The sequence below is a fragment of the Macaca nemestrina genome, chromosome 19, assembly GCF_043159975.1.
Source record: "Macaca nemestrina isolate mMacNem1 chromosome 19, mMacNem.hap1, whole genome shotgun sequence".
Lineage (NCBI taxonomy): Eukaryota > Metazoa > Chordata > Mammalia > Primates > Cercopithecidae > Macaca > Macaca nemestrina.
The window spans coordinates 4,083,391-4,105,675 of NC_092143.1; the positions used below are offsets into that span (position 1 = coordinate 4,083,391).

Sequence of the window (22,285 nt, forward strand, 5' to 3'; positions counted from 1 at the left end):
AATGGCTACATACTTACTTGTAGATCTCCTCAGAAAGGGGGCTGGAGGGGCTCACATATTTATATGGCCAGTGAGCAAGGCATTAGATCCAGTGATAGGGCACAAAACTATGTCTGTCCAAGTGAGCAGTGGGTCAGGGAGGAGTGGGTCGAGGTGAGATGTAAAATATTGTACATTGAAAATATCATTACGTTCCCAAAGACTGTATACATTTTGTGGGTTCTTTAAGCAGCGCATTCTCATTAAAATTTACCAAGCCATCAGAGGCATTAAATAAGTTCTTATGTAGTTGTGCTTTTCTTTTTCTGAAAATTTTAACGCATCCTGAAGTGACAGTTGTTCAGTGAAACAGGGTCCCGGCAATACGTGTTATGAGTGATTCGACGTTAACTAGAAATTGATGAAGGTTCATTTTGTATGTAAAGTTTCTAACTTTTAAAAACCCTAATACGTATTTTTAGGCCTAATGTTCATGGGTTTTGATGAGGGAAGTGCCGGGCAGCGGCTACACAGCAGGAAGGCAATAAGGCAGGGAATGGATACTTGCAGACGGGTCTCGCTTTGGCTTCGTGGAATTGTGCAATCAGACACCACGTGAACATCCAGCACGGCTCCTGTCCTCCGAGCCCTGGTGTCCCGGGGCACCATCAAGTCTACGTGGTCCTGTCAGTACCACTGCACTCAACACAGACAGCACGGCTCTCTGAACCTCTGCTGGGTCATTACAACGTACGACTTCCAAGGGCCAGAGAGTACTCCAGTGGCCTCGGAACTTTCCCCAAGTACCTAAAGCACAACCAGAGCACGGGTGTGTGGGAGGACGCGCTGCTATCCATGATGAACTTTTGTGGACACTGTTCGCCTAAGGGCAGCAGGGTAAAGATGTAAGGAATTCAGCTCTTCATGCTTGACAGATCTCAGTCCTGTTTGGATTTTACATAAACAACTATTTCCCTGCACATCAGCTTCACCATCCTCTGCTAGGATTCACGGTCTTGCATGGTCTGGCCCCATGCTTCCTTTTGATCCTTGTTTCCTGATTTTCCTGGCTGTGGGTTGAACTGTGTCCCCTGGAAGAAGGCTTGGTGAAACCCCATTCCCTGAAGTTTATGGATTGGAACTTGATTGGGTCACATTGGTCCAGTTAAGCATAGTGATAGAGTTAAGATGAGGTCATGTTGGAGTGGGTGGCCCTACTCCAATGACTGATGACTTTTTTTTTTTTGAAACAGAGTCTTCCTCTGTTACCCAGGCTGGAGTATGGTGGCACAATCTTGGCTCACTGCAGCCTCTACCTCCTGGGTTCAAGTGATTTTCATGCCTCAGCCTCCCAAGTAGCTGGGATTACAGGCATGCACCACCACGCCCAGCTAATTTTTTATATTTTCAGTAGAGACGGGGTTTTTGCTGTATTGGCCAGGTTGGTCTCAGACTCCTGACCTCAAGTGATCTGCCTGCCTTGGCCTCCCAAAGTGCTGGGATTACAGACCTGAGCTACTGCGCCTGGCCTGATGATATTTTAAGAAGAGGAAAATTTGGATGAGGACTCATGGAGGAAAGATGGCCATTGGAGACGGAGAAGGAAATTGGGGTGATGCTGCAGCAAGCAAAGGTGCCCATTCTGAGGATTGCTGGGCACCACCTGAAGCCAGAAGAAGCCAGGCAGGACTCTGCCCTGGAGCCTTTGCGGGAAGTGTGGCCCTGCTGACACCTTGATTGTGGACTTCCAGCCTCCAGAATGCGAGAGAAGAAATTTCTGTTGCTTTAAGCCACTCAGAGTGTGATACTTTGTTATAGCAGCCCCAGCAAAATAATGCACTCTAGGAGACATACGTGAGCCTCTTACCAAACCCCGTTCTGTCCTGTCTCCTGGCAAGGCCGCACCCTGTCCGTCTCCTCTGAGTACCCGTGCTCTGTCTCTTCCTTCCTTCCCCATCACCACTCCTCCCTTCAAAATCCCATTCATCTTCCTAGTGCCATCTCAAATTCATCTCCTCTGTGAAGCCTTTTCTGACTTTCTAGATGGTTGAAGAATCTTTTTTTTTATTTTTATTTTTTTTGAGGCGGAGTCTCACTCTGTCACCCAGGCTGGAGTGCAGTGGAGCAATCTCAGCTCCTTGCAACTTCTGCCTTCCGGGTTCAAGCAATTCTCCTGCCTCAGCCTCCTGAGTAGCTGGGACTACAGGTGTGTGCCATCACACCTCACTAATTTTTGTTTTTTTAGTAGAGAAAGGGTTTCACCGTGTTGGGCAGGCTGGTCTCAAACTCCTGCCTCAACTGATCTGCCTGCTTCGGCCTCCCAAAGTGCTTGGATTATAGGTGTGAGCTACCATGCCCTGCCAAAGAATCTCTCTTCTCTGCATTCTCATAAGACATTGAACTTTTCTCACAACAGTTATATTCTGTATTCTATCATACCTATTTATTCCTGTATCTTACCACTACTAGATTTAATGCTCTTTGAGGGAAGAGTGCATGAATGAATATTCTATTTTGAGTTCTCTAAAGCATGTAATAAGGTGTGCATGCAGGAAATATTGTTATATTGAAATAAATAGTTTAATTCCAGATTAGTAGACTGTTTGAAAATTACCAGTTCCTAAGATGCTTTAATCTACCTATTTTATTCTTCCTTATTCCTGGCTAGTACTGTGTCAACCATTAGGAATGAATTTCTAGCAGTGCTGGGGCATGGCAGATGTCTAAGGAATATTTGTTGAACGTACGAATGCATTTATACTAATGTGACTGAGTATAGTGCCTACCCTCAAGGAGCTTACAGTCTAGTTGGGTGTGAGTAACTAGATTATTTCAGTGTGAAACATGAAAGGATAAAGGTGTGCACGGGCGTCTTAGCACAGAGTAAGGTGCTTGTCTTAGTTCTGAGGGATGGCAGAAGGGCTCCTTGAAAGAGCTGATCCTTAAGCTGTCATGAGAGATGTGAAGGACGTTGATGGGTGAAGAAAAGAGGAGGAGTCAGGGAGGCATGGAGAGAAGGTGGACGGGACCACGGCTGCTCACTAGAAGTAGAATGTGAGCTGCACACACAAAGCCACTGAATCTTCACAGTGGAACAGTAACAAGAAACAAGTGAAACTGATACTCATCATATAGTTTATTTAAGTCAATATATCAAAAATCTTATCATTTTAACATATCATTAGTATGAAATATGTTAATATTTTACACTATTTTGGCACCAGGTCTTCAAAATGCAATGTCTATTTTCCACATACAGCTATGTTTCGAGTGCTCAGTAGCCACATGTAGCCAGTGGCGACAATATTGAACAGCACAGGAGTGGACAAAGGAGGACATTCAACAGCATGAAACCTGAGGGGTGAAGGCTGTGCTGGTGATCATAAGCATGTCCTGATGACCGAAGGATAAAGGTCAAGGCAGGGGGTGGGTGATGAGGCATTTGCACATGTGAAGAGCGGGTTCCTGGTCCTCTGACATGCAGAAGGGCTTAGGATCTGTCTTGTAGTGATAGGGTCCAAACTAAGGTTTTCAGCAGAGAATGGCTTAATCTGGTGAGTGTCTGAGACAGACCTCTAGGGTGGTCATGTGTGTGTGCATGTGTGTTTATGAATGTGTGTGCCTGCATGTGTGCATGTGTGTGTGCATGTGAGTGTGTGTGAATGTGTGTGTATGTGTGTGTGTGAATGTGTGCATGTCTGTGCATGTGTGTGTGTGTGTGTGTTGGGGGTGGATTTGAAGGGGCAATTCTAAAGGCAGAGAGACCATGCACGAGGCTACTGCAACAGTCCAGATAAGGAACAATGAAGCTGTGAACCGGGTAGTGGTGACAATGACAGAGACAGGAGTCCAACCCTCTGGAATGCTTGAGGTCTGGTTGGGTGTTGAGTGACTGGCATGATGAAAAGATGCGAAGTTCAGCTTTACAAGGTGGCATCACACAGGTGGACTGATGCAGAAGTTCAAGGGCAAGGAATGGTAACTTTGGGGTCTTCAGCCTACAAGAGGAGTGAGTTAGAACCATTGGAATGGAGGAAAGCACCCAGTATGTAAATAGGTTGGGATGGAGACCCACTTAAGTACTGGATATACAGGAAACTATGACCAGGACCAACAACACGTGACCCAGGAATTAGTGGGGAGCAACAGAAGAGGTGGGTTCTTGGGATAACGAAGTGGGATTTCAAGAAGAAGGGCATGGTCAACTGCACTGACACATCCTGGGCATTGTCCAGTGCGTCCACCAACCTGAAAACAACATGCGTCTGAGTTCCCAGTGCATTGATTGGAGTTGATTGATTGATTTATCAGACCCTGGGCATAGTCATATTTCTAAAGAAGCAGTGCTAGGGGTCTGGGTTAAAGCAGCAGCTGCGTGTGTAAACATCGAATTGCAAGATATGGTGACCTTTGAAAATGGGTTGAGTTGCTGGCGATGAAGCACTATGAGCAGCACGAAGGGCAGATGATAGACCTTGATCAGTTTGCCAAATATTCACATGTATCAAATGTAGGTAGAATTTATAGGACATTGTAAGAAATGATGTCAAAATCACGTTTTTATTGACTATTGCATAAAAACCTACATGGAACAGTTTTCAGACCAGTAGTGTGAACCTGAGTGAACTCTCTTGGCCACAACCAAAATAATAATAAAGATGACAGTAATGATAATGACACTCTTACTACTGAAGACAAACATTTGTAAAGTGTTAAAATATGCCAGGCGTTGTTCTCAGCTAAGCCCTTTATATATTTTCTTTCCTTCAGTTCACACCAAGCTGTCTGCATTAGGTAGGTAGTATTTTAGCTTTAACCCAGGTTATTTTAATAATTTAATTAATTAAATTGAATTAACTTTTAATTGAACTCAAATTAAAGATTAAAATTAAAATTTTAATTTAATGTACACACCCAGGCTTAGGTGGATACTATTAACATAGCCATTTTATAGATGAGGAGCCCGACAGAGACCACAGGACTTGCCCAAGGCCACACAGCTAATAAGCTAGCAGTGATCTTTTGTGGGTGACTAGATGTCCTGAGGGGTGACCATGGCTTCATGACAGGGAAGACCACTGGCTGCTGGAGGCAGATAGACCTGCTCTGCAATTCTGGCACATTTCTGGACATTTCTGGAGGTGCTATTTTGGCTAATTAAATGCTGAACCTCGGCCAGGCGCGGTGGCTCACGCCTGTAATCCCAGCACTTTGGGAGGCCGAGGTGCGTGGATCACCTGAGGTCAGGAGTTCGTGACCAGTCTGACGAACATGGTGAAACCCCATCTCTACTAAAAATACAAAAATCAGCTGGGCGTGGTGGCTTTCACCTGTAGTCCCAGCTACTCAGGAGGTTGAGGCAGGAAAATTGCTTGAACCTGGGAGGTGGAGGTTGCAATGAGTCGAGATTGTGCCACTGCACTCCAGCCTGGGAGACAGTGAAACTTCGTCTCAAACAAACAAACAAACAAACAAAAAAACAAACGCTAAACCTTACTTTCATCATTTGTCAGACAAGCCTAGCATTGCCTCCCTCTGTCTTGCAGCAAGATGAAATGGAGGGAAGGGTATTAGCTACGTGGCATACACATTGCTTTTGTATCGATTCTTAGTAAATTGTCAATCGAAAGTAACAACTTAGAACATTGAATTGTTTGAACTCTTGTGAAAGTCTAACTTAGAATCTTTTATAAAATAATGTTGTAAAAGAATATAGAATTTGCCGATAAAGAGCAAATTCTAGTCCTTGATTCATTACCGCTGGGAGATTTGAGGCACTGTATTTACTTCTCTGTGGCTTCTGCTGAAAATAGTAACCATGCTGGGTTCTTTGGATTGACTCCAGATACATGAAAGAACCTGACTTTTAGTGGCGTTGAAACGAGATTCCAACTAAAATGAAAATCCTTGTTGCTTTCTGTTTATATCTCAACTTTACATAGCATCCTTTGGGGTCAGGGGGACAATGCTACAATTCCCATTTTACAGTCAAAGCAACGGAAGCTCAGAGAAATCTATCTGCGTCCCCAGTATCCCCTAATAGGTAAGGGGTGTCAAGCCGCCTCACTGCCCAGGTGACTTTCTATATTTACTTTTTTTTTTTTTTTTTTTTTTTTATTGAGACAGGGCTTGGTTCTGTTGCCCAGGCTGGGGTGCAATGGTGCGATCTCAGCTCACTGCAACCTCTGCCTCCTGGGTTCAAGTGATTCTTGTGCCTCAGCCTCCTGAGTAGCTGGGATTACAGGTGTGTGCCACCATGCCTGGTTAATTTTTACATTTTTAGTAGAGATGGTTTCACCATGTTGGCCAGGCTGGTCTCGAACTCTTGACTACAAGTGATCTGCCTACCTTGGCCTCGCAAAGTGTTGGGTTTACAGGGGTGAGCTACTGTGCCCGGCTTTACATTTACTTTTTCACGGGCCCTTTGGTTTCTGTGATTTGTGGCACTCCACGCCTTTTGTTGCAAGTGTGACAGACAGTGTTCACTGGGCACCCAGGGCCCTGGCCCCACGTCAGATCTGGAATGTTTGATCATCCAAGTCACTTGCCCTCTGAAGGCCTCTCTGATGCCTTTGCCCCTCACCGTTGCTCTCACTGACTTCACTCTCCTGGCCAGTACTTCCATTGGCTTCCATTTTTAATTGCACGTGTCATGTTTTTGGCAATTTATCATATAGAATTATTGCTTTCGCTAATGGTTCTTGAGGGCTCTTTGGCCCCTATCAAGAACGTTCTTTTGTTTTGTTTATGGACAGAGACTATGCCCTAGGCTTCTACAGCTCTTGGTGGTTAACCCTCTTTGACCTATAGAAGGTGCATGGGAAGCACTTCCAAAAGGGACACAGAACTAGTTCAGAAACTCGGCTCCTGCCCAGCGTGCTGGGCCCTGTCCAGGAGGTTTGAAGAGAAATGTGGATGCTCAGTGAGGTAGGCTGATGAGCCAGGGCCTAATGGAAGCCTTTGTGCAATGGAAGCATTTCCACAATCATTAGACTTTTCTTACCAGGCAATGCCATCGGCAGCATTTGAAGAACTCAGACTCATGTGAATTTTGGATCCTCCAAAGACACGTGCAGGGGCCACACTACTCCTCCAGTGAGTGCCACTTGTGCTGCCACAAGCAGAAACTGACTGGGGACGCTCCGCTGTTCTCTGCCCTGAGCTGCGCCATCGTCGGCACCTGCCCCAGGCCTTCCCATGAAGTCCTTTTGTCAGTTCCCTAATTCTTCCTTGCTCTTCCTTGAACATTTCCAATTTAAACATATGTAGTACAAACTACGATTTCTTTTCTACATACAGGTTTTGTTTGTTCCTTTACAGGTAAAAATTAAAGAATTAAGCTGGACATGAAAATCCTAATCATATGAGAGTGTTTATTCCTTTCCCTTCCCTTCCCTTCCCTTCCCTTCCTTTCTCTTCCCTTCCCTTCTCCTTCTTTCCTTCCCTCCTTCCCTCCTTCCCTCCTTTCTGCCTTCCTGCCTTCCTGCCTTCCTTCCATCCCTCCCTCCCTTCCTTCCTTCGTTCCTTCCTTCCTTCCTACCCTCCTTCCCTCCTTCCCACCTTCCTTCCTTCCTTCCTACCCTCCTTCCCTCTTTTCCACCTTCCTTCCTTCCTTCCTACTTTCCCTCCCACCCTCCCTCCCTCCCTTCACTTCCCTCCCTCCCTCCCTCCCTCCCTCCCTCCCTCCCTTCCTTCCTTCCTTCCTTCCTTCCTTCCTTCCTTCCTTCCTTCCTTCCTTCCTTCCCTCTTCCCTTCCTCCCTCCCTCCCCCTCTTCCTTCCTCCTTTTCTCCCTCCCACCTTTTTCTTTTCTTTCTTCTTCTGCTTGTTTTTGCCAGACCTAGATGAAACAGAAAGTAACTGGAAATTTCATAAGCCTCTGATTTCCTGATCTCAGTAACAAATCATGCGGTGCTCTCCAGCTTCCGGAGGAGGAGGCTGGAGCCTGGGCTGCCCCCTGCCCTGCCCTAGAGCTGCTGGACTGTCTTCCTGGAGCTGGCCTTAGCGAGGGGCTGACTGAAGCCAGGCCCTGGCCCATGTTTCTGTGGGCACAGGGGGCCTGGGTGGTGGCATTGCCCAGCCAGTGGCCCAGCTTCAGCTTGCTTCCTGGGATTTCACAGGATTTCTGTTCTAAATGCAACCATAGGTAGCACAATAAGCTTTTTCCCCCTTGAAAAGTCCCTTCCTCCACCCTCCCCTCTGCCTGCCCCTGCTCCCAAGCAATCATCCTGTGAGTCTCTGCTAATGGTGCTTCGGAGAAAGATCAAAGTTTCACAGATAAGTGTTCTTTTACACAATGTTCCTGACACTCCATTTGGTAAACAGGATTTTTTTTTTTTTTTGCTTAAAAGAACATATAAACATGCCAAGTGAGATGGATCGGCAGTCACTTTTCTCTTTCATTTTCTCCTCTTTGACTGCAGTACTTGTGCAGAGTCCAATCCTAGCATGGCCCTGAAACAACCAAACTTGGCCTGTGTTTGCACATGGAGAAAAAAAGTATGCAGAAAAATGTAAGAAATAATGCCAAATGTAAGCTGGAGGCTGGTAAGCATCTCAGACGTCCATCCCTGGCATTGGATGGCAGTCTTGTTTTTTCTTTAAATAATTTATTTGAAATAACCTCTTACGAAACTTCTTTCTGCTCAGTGCCTTCCTAACAAATGAGGGAATACTGTCTCCACCTCTGACCTTTCTTCGCAAAAGAAAATGCCTGATAAAGAAAAACACAAAACAAAAGGGAACTTAAGTCCCCCATAGTTCCTGTTACAGCTTCTCCAAAAATACGGGCTCATCAGCAACACAAATAGAAAACCAAAGGCTCCATTTAACACCGTGAGGATGGGTCTTCAGGATCTTTCTTTTCTTTCCTTGGTAATTGCAAACAGATTGTGATGACTGTCGGGAATGGAGGCTTTTGCTTCCCAAGCGTGGTGACTGCCGAGCCTGAGAGCCTGTGAGATAGTTGTGAGTTGTGAGCTGACGAGGGGCTCTCGCGCAGGCTGGAGTGTGCTGTCTGTGCAGTCACCACCTGATGCCATATTTTCAGGAGTGTGTGTGTCTTTACTTTGTACAACAGCAGGTAGCTTCCCTGGGTTTGGGTGAAATGGCCATTTCAGGTACTACAGGGCAGATATTTGTCCTCACCTTTGTTTCACTTGGGCCTCCGTGGGGATGCTGTGGACAGGGTGCTGGGATGAGAAGCGTTCTGCAGGACGCCTGCTCGTCCATCTGATCTCCTGCCCTCCTGGGGGCTCTGGGAAACTCTCTTGGTTTTGGTCTCGCTGGACTGGTAGCAGTCTTGAGGACTTTGCTTTCTAAACCTTGGGACAGGACCTTTGCTCCCTAGAACGGAGAGCCTTAGGAAGAGGTCTCCCTGAAGGGACGGCACAGGAGATGGCAGTTCAAAGGCCCAGCTGGTGCATCCACCATGCCCGCCTCTCAGGACTACCGCCCTGCCCTCCGCCCTGCCCTCCACCCTGATGCCTGTCACTTCCCTGCCACCAGAAGTTGCCAAGATGGACTGAAGCAGCTGGAGCAGCTGGAGCAGCTGAATGGTGGACAAGTCTCTTCATTCCTTCACTGATCCATTACCGGGATATTTAAACGCTGAGTCTCCTTGGCCCAGTTCTGGTCGCTTAGGAACAGAAAAGCATTGCTTTTAGCCCGTTGTATTCAACTTCCGTTACTCTTTGCACGAGTCTTTTGTATGTTTGCCAAAGAGGGAAGTTCTGACACGTTAGTGTGGTCTGCGTAGCCTTTTAGAGGTGCAGTGTTTTATACAATGTGAATTTCTAAAATTCCGAAGTGTGACACGCCCCCTTACCTTATTCTTATGTGTGTAATTAAGGCCCAGCAGTGACACTTTAAAACAGGAGACATGCCCTGCCAGACAGATTTGTGAATGTTTCAAAGTTGTTACTGCACTCACTACATATTAATATATTCCAGGGCTTGGCTCCTGCAAGATCTGATCCATTCACTTCTATGTCCAAGGCCTGATTCCTCTATTCTGCATTAAAATTTTTCATTAAAAAAAAAAATTCAAAGAGCAAAGTTGCTGAGTGAGCAAAGGACGGATTGGCCTCTCAGCACCGGGACTCCCTGCAGACCAGCTCGCTGCCCCAAGAAAAATGAGTCGATGGGCCCAGCTCAGTCCCTAATGAACGGCAGTAGATCACATCACAAAAACTAGACACGCATAATTTGGCACCATTGACAGCAGCCTCCCCACCAAAGGCTTGGGGCTTTTATGTCTGAACGAATGTGAAGCTTGGAACTATCTTTGACCTTAAAGTGTGAGCGGGCTCTGTGCTGGGGAGGAGAGGGAGGCAGGTGAGTGGGGTGGGGTAGGAGGGGTAGGTGTGACCCAGGAGAGGCTGCCTCGCCCCACCCAGCTCTTGAGTCTCTGGGTCTGGGGTTCTCCTGTCTGGGAAGAAGCCCAGGGGCCCATTCTCGCCTTGCTTGGCGAACAGGCAGCCCTAAAGGGGGCGTTTCCCTCCATCAGCACCCCAAAGGGCACCTACCCCGAGGAACTGGCAGAGAGGGCCGGACACTGGGACAAACACTCGTAAATCAGGGCTGTCCTGATTAAATCAGGCATGGATGGCAAGTAAGTTATTAGCTGCCTGTGAAACTAATTGTGATACGGATACAGTCATTTTTGCAATGTCTTTCAAACACCAGTTGTGATGGGAAACAGCTGTTAGATCCAGGAAAAAAAAAAATAAAAAGAAAGAAAGAAAAGAAGAGAGCTCCGGATTCAAAATCATAATAATGTCTGTCTTCTCTATTCCCTTTCACAAAAGCTCTTAGATTCTCCTATTCTCTCTAGACAATTACTCACAGCAGGCGGGTCAGCCAGGAGGAGCGCAGGATTGCATTTAAAGTTCATCTACTGAGGGGGAAAGACAGAAAGAGAAAAAAGGATCCCTTCTGTTAATGGGGCGGGGGGATGGCATGTTTAAAATAGGTTAGAGATTCAGGTTAAAAGGGGGAGAAGAAGTCACAGAATAGGAGCCGAGACATTATAAACGGTGCCATTTGACTGCTGGCTTCACGTATAAGCACGATACAAGGGGAAGGTGTTTAGAGTCTTCATTTAAGGCAGCAGTGAAGAAGGTAATTAAACTGGAACACCGGAGACACGACTGTGGAGGGAGAGTGGGCATTTCCCCTGAAGTCAGGCCCGCTGCTCCCTGGTCGGAGCCGGTCAGGGGGTCTAACCGCTCCTAGGGCATGCTCTCTGCCCCTTTCCTCAATGTTTCAGTCCTCCAGCTGTTCCTGAGAAGCGGAGCAGGTTGTTCACAACATGGTGAAAGGAGAGGGAGGGGGAACCGCTCCCAGGGCTGCCTTGCCGGGAGCCTTCAGCCTCCAGCCTTCAGCGCCACGCTCTGGCCTCCTGTTTGTGCTTCAGCAGTGTTTGTGTACAACATCTTGCAAGATATCTTTTCAATGTAGGAACCCTGTGTCATTACTTAATGGCTCATACGTGATGCTGCCTGGGGTGGAGAGACGGCAAGTCGCCCACTCATAGGAGCTTGTTTCCATGCTGCTTCCAGTGGGCTCTCCTGGCAGGGCCACCGCCTTCCCTGCTGGCCGTCCTGGTGCCCTGTCCCTGGAGACCCCCAGGAACCCCTTGAGAGCCTGTTCTGAGCTGGGACTTGTCCAGCCTCCTCTGGGTCCTGAAACACTCAATCAGTCCTGGAATGGAGCAAAATCCTTTTGTCTTGCACAGGCCAAGTTTTGAGAGTTCTTCCCCTGCTTTTTGATTTCAGCGAGGCAATAAATAAACTTAAAATATGGATGCCTATGACTCGGTCCTTTATTTCTCATCTCCAAGATAATGAACGCGAAGACTATTAAAGTTGTACAGATAATTAGAGGCCATGGATCAAATGCCTCATTGCCCCCTGTTTGTGAGCATTAAGATGTTCTCTGTCCCCACGCCCACTTTCGGGAAAGGGAGGCCTCCCAAGAGGGAGGCCTGGCTCCGGGATCTTGGAGCCCCCTGCCATGGCTGCACTATCTGGGGGTTCAGAGTTCACAGGGCACCTCTGCGATATGGGGGAGCATGGCATGAGAGAGATAGTCCCCAGTCTTGCCATACATGGCTGGCCCTGCTGCCCTCCCTCCCAGTGCTCCCACTGGCCCCTCCAAAATCGTACAGAGTTCCAGAAACAGAGCTGTTCTCTTCCCTTCTGACCACGAACGTGCCCTCAGCACCATGCACGGAGGGTCTTCACTGAGTGTGCAAGTCTGCATCCTTCTCAGGGCCCTTTCCTCCTTCCTTGACTCAGACATCAGAGAGCAAATGTGTCTGAGAGCAAATGGCAGCTCTCCTATGGGTTTTGAGAGCCAGGCGTCCTGAGGGTGTGTGTCGCTGGTGGGCCGCCTCCTGCACAGGCTCAGCAGAGGGGAATGAGGGAAGCATTTGCTCTTTTCCTTTTTAACTTTCTCCACATTCTGCAAGGACATGCCTTGAAAGCCTTTAATCAACTTACAAATGTGTCTATGAAAAAAAAATCAAGATTCTGATTCTAAATTTCAAGTTTTTTTCCCTCCTTTTACGTTCCTTTTCAACACAAGTCCTGCCTTTCCATATCCATCATTCACAAATCTCCCTCCTCATATGAGCCCGGAGACACAGGCCCCAGCGGGAGGTGATGCCAGCCTCTGCCCTGCTCCCTGCGCACGGCGGTGGAACGGGGACTCCGGGAAAGAGCAGTTCTGGTTCCATTCGGGTTTTCAGGGATGCTCTCCCAGGAGGCTCAGGGCCTGGCAGTGCGGGCATTGTGATGCTAAGTTTGCAGTAACTAGACATCAGCGAGCACGCAGCCTCATTTTCTGCTCCACACAAGGCTGTACTGTATGGATTGCTCGTTTCTTCCCGAGAAATATCTTTTAAAGGGCTCGCTTCTTTCCTGGGGAAGAGAGGAGCCAACACAACTGCTTTTTGCCACCCAAGTTTCAGTTTCTCTGACTACCAAATCCCCCTTTGTGCCAGAAATACAGTGACTAATAACAATGAATAAAAGAAAGTTGAATCTGATCAGAATGGATGTGAAAGGATGCTGCCTCTCTGATTCTGAAGATTTGCTCTCGTGCTTGACATCACAATTAAAGGCATGTTTTGGATGAATGTCTTCACAAGCAGAAATCATGAATGAGCTCAACAGTATCCCAGAAGGGGTGTGTGCCAAGCACGGTGGGCACAAACTTTTTATTATATGCATTGCCGCCCCTGTAATTAGTACAGTGCTAGAAATATGATTTACTGACGGTGCAAACACATTGGTAACGTGCTGAGGGTGGGTGTGTGCTGCATGGAGCACTCCAGGCACTGGATCCCCTGGAAATGCAATTCTGTGAACCTCTCCCCCGCCGCCCCCAGGACTCTGCTTTTCTTCTGGGTTTGCAGCTCTTTTATTCGGCTGTCGTGTATGGAACCGAAGTCATAACTTTGCCAAATACTCAAATGTTGACGGGTGGCAGAGAGTGCCAATTTCTTTGTATGCGGGCTAGACCCGAATTCAAATGAAAAATAGGGAAATAAAAGGGATCGTAAAGAAAATAATTATCCTAAAATTCCATTTTATTTCAAATAATAACTTGCCAGTTTCCCCCTTCTTTCAAAGTAAAAGTGCGTGATTTTGTTTCTCTGATGGTAAATAGGTGGGCCCACTTGTGTCCTCGTGAGTGTGCTCTGGTCGGATGCTGCACGACACGTCCTAGTGTCCATGCCAGCGTCGGGCTGCGTAGGCAGCTGCACGGAGGACTCCATCACGCCGGCCCCTCCATGACCTCCGCCTGCCTTGCCCGGCCACACTTCCAAAGCCAGAGGGGTTTTCTTTCAGAGTAGTGTCTGTCCAGGAATTCCCTTGGCAAGAGGCAGAATCATCAGCCTGTAAGGGCTGCACGCCTGTTGTGTGTGTGCATGTGTGTGTGTGCAAATATATATATATATTTTTTTTAAGGCAGCAACTCAGCATACTATATGACAAAAATAGCCCAGTGAGAAAGCACTGTGTTTAGAAATAGAACTTCTCATTCAAATCAGGACAAGAGGCAGAAGGGGTCAGGACGTAAAATGAACTCTGTGTGTGTGTGTGTGTGTGTGTGTTTGCGTGTGTGTATGCGTGCACACGCGTGTGTCTCCCCTGAATAAATGAGGCAGAGGTGCAGCACAGCAGGCTGGCCTCTGTCCTGGGTCTCTGCATCCCTCTGAGGGTTAATGCAGAGGGGAGGCCAGTTCCCAGCTGATCTGTTTCAGCTGGTCCCCGCCAGGCAGCTGCCCCGCATTAACTCCCTCCTGCCCAAGCTGCAGGCTGTGGACAGCCCCTGTGGGTGCTAGGGAGGGGTTGAGAATCCCTTACAATACACACACTCATCGACATTCTGCATCCCTGCAGTGGCTGCCAATCTGTATCACTGCTTTCAGGACATGGCTCTCTTCTCGCAGTAGCCATCGGAGACCTCCAGGGTAGAAAACCAGCTCTTTGGGATGAGTTCAAATGCATTCTCCCCAGAGGACAGCAGAGGACCAGCTGAGATTTGTTATGGCAGGGCTGCGTGGAAAATTTTCTCATGCTTTACTCCACAGTGCTAGGGGGACACACTGTGCTCCTTTCTCTTGAGCACAGGAGGGTGATGCAGCGGTTAGCAGATATTTGCAAAATGAAAATAAACTATACTTTCCCGAGAGAATTACGCTGGTGATTTCTTAGAAATTTGCAGTTCTTAACCCTCTATCCATTTATCTGACGTGATATGGAACTAAAAAAATACCTCATTGAGTTTGCTCTAGCTCTATCTCCCATTTGTCACATTACCATTGAACTTTAGGATTTTAAGCTATCAATTATAACAATTATAGATTGAAATAACATAGTATAAAAATATGAGCTTTTACTATTTCTTACGGGAAAGAACAAAGTTGTACAGCACTTAATCTCACCCTTCCTATTCTTTTTTTCTTCAATAACTTGAAGAAATACTGGTCTCTTTAAGCGGATATGTTCTGCTGACTGTATGTTTTTCAAACCACAGTTCCGTAAGCATCTTCCTAGCTCAGAAACTTACCAAACGTTTGCTCTCAGCCAGAAAGTAAGCACATACACCTAGTGACATTAAGCCTGGATCTCCTTCGGGTAATCCAGCCTGAACTTTTTGTTCATAGCTTGATTTCTAGAACATACCCTGTCTCTGAGGATTGGGAATCCATGCTGATTTGCACGGCTTCAGCCATATCAGGAAGAGACTAACAAATGGCTTAATCGTCATCACAAATACGCTCTCTATGCATTGTGGGTGTCAGGACGGCTTTGCCAAAACCTCTCACCAGCCCAGGAAAACACTGAAAGGGCTGCACCTACAGCTTGAGACCTCAAAGTATTATTTTATTTTCACTAAAGGTACAAGTAACTAAAAAAGTGTTTTTTTTTTTCTCTTTTTTTCCTGGCAAAATGTTCCAATGTTCATTTTTTGTTAAATGAAAGAAGAGGACAGACAGGTGGAAAACACAAAATTAGCACGTAGAAAATTCAACAAAAATCTTATTTGGATTCCCAAAAGCCTAAAGTAGAGAAATCTCACTGTGACCACCGCCAGCCTCCTGGAAGCTGGTAAATTCATGCATTCTTTGAGATGTTTTTTCATGCAAAGCAAAACTATCTTCAATTTTCTTCCTGCTTTTTTTTTTGAATCTTGAAATCGAATCACCACTCCTTTATCCACATTTCAAAATTTCAACCTCTATAAATACAGGGAGATGGAATTCTGGAGGTGGAGAAAGAAACTGCAGTGGAAATATCCAATTTTATACCATGGCTTATTGGACAAGAACAAGGGTAATTTGACTAAAGCTTCAATTTACAAGGCATCTTTAGCACATGCATTTGGTGCAGGCTCATGGCAGCTAGATTGACAAGCAGATCCTGATAGCTACAGAGCTTCAATAAAACACACACCATGAAGGCTTTACACGATGGACAGTAACGGCTTCTTTGGAGCTGTTATGGTCTATTGGGTCAATAATAATCCACTTTTTAAAGAGTGCTAAAATATGAATTTAAACAGCAGACTGTAATAGTCCCTGATCTAGCAGGTAAATCATATGAATTCTTAGAATTTCTATACGTACCATGGCACATGTACACCATCAGAGTGTTCTGTTGTGTAAAGCAGGCGTCCACAGAGTCTAACATGCAGCATGCTTCCAATTGCTGATAAAAATGATACACTGCAGTCGGGGAAATGAAAACATTTGTTAACATTTGGAACTTTAATGCCACAATTTACGTTTCACCTTACCTTTAATTGGATATATTTTGATCGACATCCTGGATTACTTGCATCATCATAAATTGTTTCCCTTAAAATGAAGTTATTTTCATTTCAAACTATATTTAAAATACATTGATTATACAACTTTACCAGAGGTTGATGCATAGCATTTAATTTACATGTGATATTTATAAGTAAACATCTCTTCTAGAGATTTATAATTTCTGTTTTCTTCAGTTACATAGAAATAGGCAGCTCTGAACGTGCAGGGCTGCAGCTGCACCTAACAACATGCCTGATTCCTTCCAGCAGGTGGAGGCATACTGCAAGAAGCTTCCAAAGAAACAACCAAAAATATTTTTTCCCCCAGCAAACGCTGACATTTAGGGGAAAACAAAATATCCCAAAAAAGAGGGAAATTAGATGAATAGTTTGCAACTGGGATGGTGGTGTGGTGTGACATGGTTTTACCTCATAAAGAACCTGGAGTGAAGATATTTCACAGCCCCTCCTTGCTGTAAACACCCTCCCTTGGCTTCCTTTCTGTCTGCTATAGTTGGAAATTTTTCCAGAAGTAAAGCCTAGTGAATTATTTAATAAATAAAATCCAGTAAGACAACCATGTTCAAAGATATTTTCTCAAATTTCCTCCAAATAAGCGCAGCAGTAATGCACTACCAGGGATATGCACATGTAGGTACACACACACACACATACACACACACACACACACACACACTTTGAAAACTACTCTAGGGACATTACTATCCTGCTTTAGTCACCGTGTGTGTGTGTGTGTGTGTGTGTGTGTTCTACTCATTTGGCCAGAACCAGTGATTTCTCTGGTTCTTTTGTGAGTGTTTGGTGTGTATTCCTGCCAGTGTATTTGAAAAAAAAAAAAAAAGCTAAGAATTTTAAGCACAGACAAACCAGAAAAATTTCTGCCTGAAAATCTGGCTCTTCTAGAAGTAGAGTTCTTTCAAAGACCACCCTTCACTTTCAGTTTCAGGATAGTTTAACACATGCCATCTGCAATGGACAATGATGTGGCCGAAGAATGCCTATGTACAGGATTAGCATGGTCTACTTGGAAGAATTTGAATGCTTTTCGATCCATAGTATGATAACATAATACGACAAATTATAGGTCTCTCCTTCCTTAGCAAGGAGCTGGGAGCAGAATTGCAGTATAGAAATGCCGTGGTCCCCAACCCCCCCTCCCTGTTCCCAGGGCCTGTTGACTGCAAATATCTACCATCTACAATATTGACTGGTTTATCAGGCAGCAGGTATCTCTATCAGTCTATCTTGAATTGTCATCCAACAGAAGATTAAACGCTGCCTGCCTCCTTCTTGTGATTTTTAGTCTTCACATCACAAAGTTTTCAATCACATTTCAGCAGTGTGCATTTAGCTTACAGAACTCTGAGCACTTATCTTCCCAAAACAGGGGATTTAGACCATGTTTACCTCATAGTTCCAAGATATCTGTCTGCAAACCTGCCCACATTTAGGGTGGGAGATGGGTTTCAAATCTCTCTCTCTCCTCTCTGCTGTCTTCCTCTCTTCTCTCTCTCTCTCTCTCTCTCTCTCTCTCTGTCTCTCTCTTTCTCTCTAGTTCCCTACACAACTAGACTCTGGACCCAACAACAATCAACAAAGAATTTTCATAATGGACAAGTGTCAGTTTTCCAAGGAGTCCTCCAGCACAGTGACCTTGTGTTGTTAGTATTCAAGATGAAATAACTGTAACTGTGGACGGCTTTGTTCTAAGTGGCTTTCTCATTAATAATCTTCAGAAGACCGTGATGACCACATGGCTTTCAGCTCCTGAATTAGCCAGAGGGAAGGCTGGATACCAGTTGTGTACACTTCTTGTCTCCCCATTGGGTACCTGTGAGGAAGCTGTGGTCTGCGAGGGATCCTAAGAAACATCTTCCCTGTTTATGAGGGATTCAGCACAAACACGTTGATACCAAATCAGTGTTCAGCTGCCATTGTGCCTGGCTGAGGCTTGCAATTCCCACTCAGTAGGCTAATGAGATTCTGGGTACACAGAATCCTGTGAGAAGGGCACGTGCATTCTCTCCAGAACGCCGGAAAGGAAGTCAGTCTGAAGTCCGGCCGGACGGGAATTGGACAGACACACTTCCGGCTACGTACGGGCGTCATAACGGCGATTAAAATTGTTCACCGTTCCTTTGAGTTCCTTGTAGATTCTGGAGATTAGTCGTTTGTTGGAGGTATAGATTGTGAAGATTTTTTCCAATTCATCACCGTTTTTTAGAGTTTTTCTGAGTATTGACTAATGGAACCTCGCCCTGCAACGTGGTTAGAGGGACGGGTCGGAAGTGGCTCGGGCGGGGGATCTGCAGGAGAAGAACTGAGACTCCTGAGTGCAGCATCTTGTCCAAGAGGTTTCATCCCAATGCATAGGGAACATCCGCATTGTGATGTTTAGCTCTCAGCTTCTAACTTGGGCGTTCTAGCGTCTGTATTTCTCATTTAATGTTTTATGAGCACACATGCAGAGGAGTTTTCGTCACTCAAAAGCCCGACGACTTCCCCTGCCAACCCGTTGGAATGAAAAGAAACCTCGATAACCTCTTACACACATGGAAATGGAACCCTGAGCAGAGGTAAAGACCTAGCAGTGATCACTCTTTTGGCGACTTGGAAATCGGGGTGAGCTTTTATCCATTACCTGTGCCCCGTTGTTAGGGGTCGACTGCTGCTGTTCTTCCTTGGAAACTGGCTCCCGTGCATTTCGGGGCTGGGATGTTGTTAAAGCATTCACAGCCCTCAGAGCACATGGTGGGGGAGTTGGAAAATGAAGCAGGACCTTCCTCTTTGTAGCAGACTTATTTCCGGGGAAACTGATGGTTGGGGCCACAAAACGATTTCAGTGTAGGGTCATCATGACCCATTTGGACATCCTATTTTCTCTCCTTATGTGTGAGATTGTGGTGGGTATCTGTACAGCCTAAGGACCTTGGGTGGACCTGGCCAGCAATGAGACTGCTATTGACAATGCATCACGTGATGTCACTAGGGCAAGCATAGATCAGCTGCGGATCAACCTTCCTGCCTGGTGTGCATGAAAATGTAGGTTATGTGCTTCCTTCAGCCCCAACCCTGTTGTCCACACCAGAATCTGGAAATAATCTCATTGGAATTGGGAGAATGATTGATGATACTCAGTGGTGAGTGTTTTAATATCTACAATTTTTTAAATAGTCTAGCACCTAAAGAAAAAAATGATCCTTTCTTCAGTACTTGGCTATTTGTGGCAAACTTTAAGAAGGTGGAACCATTTACAATCACGAAAATATTAATTCTATTAAGTATACAACCATTAGAATTACCAGAGGCGTGAGGAGTTAACTGCTTAGCAGAGCAAATAGGCCTGAATGGGGTTACATGCAAAATGAAACCAAATTCCCCATGCTTGTTCTCTTGAGTGTCAACACCTTAAGCTTCATAAAAATTCCACTAGTTGAGCTTGGAGGAGAAACCAGAGTTGGAAGGATCTTTGAAGAATGAATCCACCTCTCGCTCTGGGATTCTTTACAGAATGTCTTATGTTTAAGTCTCAGGTGCATCCATATCAACTTGTTTTCAAAATAGGTAAATATCTTAAAGTATTTTGTAAAATGCAGAAAATCTATTGCATTATGAGAAAAAGTATGGAGGTCACACTGTATCTCTAAACTAGATGTGGAAATCAGTATTTGTTGAATTGATTGGAATATATATTGATTTAATAGTTTTGCTACATGCCTAGTATAAATTGAGGGAGATATTTGGAAGTAAGGAAGATGTTTTGTTAAATTTCTTTATTTAACAAGTGCTAATTACTGGAGGTTTGAAAATTATAACATACTATTTCTGCCCTCAAGGATTTAATAGGCTAAATTTTGGGAGTGGAGAAGGTGGAAATATAAACACAGATATCAAACGAATTGTCATGTGTTATAATAGTTTAGTGTATTTGGTTAAAATGAATTCATAAAGGTTATTTATCATTTCATCTGGAAGAGTTAATAGGAAAAAGACAGCATTTGGCTAAGGTCTTGTAGAGTGAGAATTGTTTGAGGGGGATGAGGAGAAAGTGTAAGTAATTAGGTATTTAGATAGAGGAACATTGGTTTCAAATTTGTTAAATGCACGTTTTTACCCTGGCAAACTAAGTATTCCTGCCATTTCACATGGATGAGAACAATTTCTGTGTTTGCTTTTCATGTTTCTTTATCAGCAAATCCTAGGCATTTCCCACACAGCACACGTAGGGGGCACTACAGTTTGAGACTTCACATAAAAGCCTTTTCACATCACCCTATGTGGTGGCAACATTATTTGACAAAAATCTGTTTAACGTGGGCCCTTCCAAACATTCAGTCAACTGTCCAGAGCCCACACATAGCTGATTTGGGTTGGCTATTTCTTGGATCACAAAATGACACTGATAAAAAGTAAAAAAAAAAAAAAAAAAAAAAAAAAAAAAAATTAAGATTCATTAGATTCATTTAAGCAACAATTAGAAGGAGTAGTATGCAAAGTCACTATTTCTGAGAGGGGTATTGTCTCATGTGCTTTATGATATGGTAGTCTGGAAATCAAAAGATTGAAGTTCTATTCCCTCCTTTCCCCATTAGAGCTGGTGCCTTACATACCACATGCAGCATCTGTGAGCCTCAGTTTTCTGCATGGAAATGAAATCCATAATAAACGAGTTGTATTGAGTTTATTATACCGCCATCTAGGAGGTATGCAGAAACATTTTAGAAACCAGAAATACTATCATCGCCATTAGTCACAAGAAGAATAATTACTATTTGGAATGTCAGGAATGACAATCTAGGAATATTTCTTAATTTTAAAATGCTGAAACATCAAAGAGGGGTTCATTTCCTATGAAATCCTAGATTTGATTTACTTTAAAAGTTACCCATTTACCCAAGCATGAATACAGCTTTGCATGGCACACAATGCCAATAGGGGGATTGTAAAATCAAATATGCATATTTTAGAATTTTAAATTTGCAGTATGTTAGATCTTGAATTTATCTTTCCAAAGCAGCATATGGGGATGAGATATTTAGATATGAAAAATAACCCACACTTCAGAATGTTTGGTGTAACAATGCTAATTCCCTACTCAGTTGATTGGGATGCGATGATTTCATGAAAATGTCAGAGCAGGTGTATGGAAAAGACATTATGGTGTCAAAATGAGATGAAACAATGTTAATTTGTGTGTGGAAAGTCTGTGTCTCTGCCAAGATGAAATAGAACCCTGTATTCAGCCATGTTGAGCCTTGGCGCACCAGGGCTTGGAGGCCTGGCGTGGAAGGCCCCAGAACGCCCAAGGATATGACATCCCAAAAGGAACAAGATTTATTTCCTTCTTCCCACTTTGGGGCTAAGCATAAAGAGAGGTAACAGCGTTTGAGGAATTAGAGCATGGCACCAAAGTTGCTTGTGCTGCGACAGTCCCAGAGTGTGCCAGGTAATCCAGTGCACAGGAGGTCCAGCAGGATGGAGGGAGTGGAGGAAGAGGAGGCGAGTGGAGGGAAACTGTTTTCTGGCCACCAATATGGATTGGGTGTACATGTTTGAGGCTCATACTTCTTTGTAAATTGATGTATTTCTTTAGTGTGAATGTCCATGAGTGTTAAAATGTGTTCAGCACCTCTGTGACGTCTGGGAGTCTGAATTTGCAGAACAAAGCTGAGTATTAATTCCAGTTTGGTCATTAATTTGGCCTCGATAGAACACTACAGTAAAACTAACATTTGACTAGGACCCAGAATAGAAGAAGGAGCCAAAGATATGAAAGGAAAATAGTAATTCTAAGTGCTTTGAAATCTATAGCATTTTTTTAAAGATTCTTTTTTTTCCTCCCCTTAGATTTTTCACAGTCTCTGTTCCCACTTCATTATTTAATACAGCTTGTCTGGAGTTGACCAGCAGTCTTAAAGAAGGTCAAGTCTTCACTTTCCATTCAAGAAATAAGACCCTCCT

General features: G+C 44.8%; 1 protein-coding gene and 1 long non-coding RNA gene across 10 annotated transcripts in view; one reads left to right on the forward strand and one right to left on the reverse strand.

The window, feature by feature from the left end:
* Positions 1 to 13,721: 13,721 nt before the first annotated feature.
* Positions 13,722 to 19,103, reverse strand: LOC139359963 (uncharacterized). 2 transcript variants are annotated; one of them, XR_011616741.1, is made up of 3 exons: positions 18,966 to 19,103; positions 16,119 to 16,217; positions 13,722 to 13,856 (listed from the first exon to the last, which is right to left on the reverse strand). It is a non-coding gene; the product is annotated as an uncharacterized lncRNA (long non-coding RNA). The 2 variants fall into 2 exon arrangements; XR_011616740.1 differs by lacking the exon at positions 13,722 to 13,856 and adding an exon at positions 15,625 to 15,754.
* LOC105489309 (uncharacterized) overlaps positions 17,693 to 22,285 on the forward strand; it is a 201,544-nt gene continuing 196,951 nt past the window's right edge. For 4 of the 8 annotated variants that reach the window (XR_011616734.1, XR_011616737.1, XR_011616735.1 and 1 more), the window contains exon 1: positions 19,343 to 19,464. The gene's annotated coding sequence lies outside the window, so the exon portion shown is untranslated. Of the gene's footprint in view, positions 19,465 to 22,285 lie in introns of all 8 variants that reach the window. The other 4 variants (XR_011616739.1, XR_011616738.1, XR_011616733.1 and 1 more) reach the window with 4 other exon arrangements.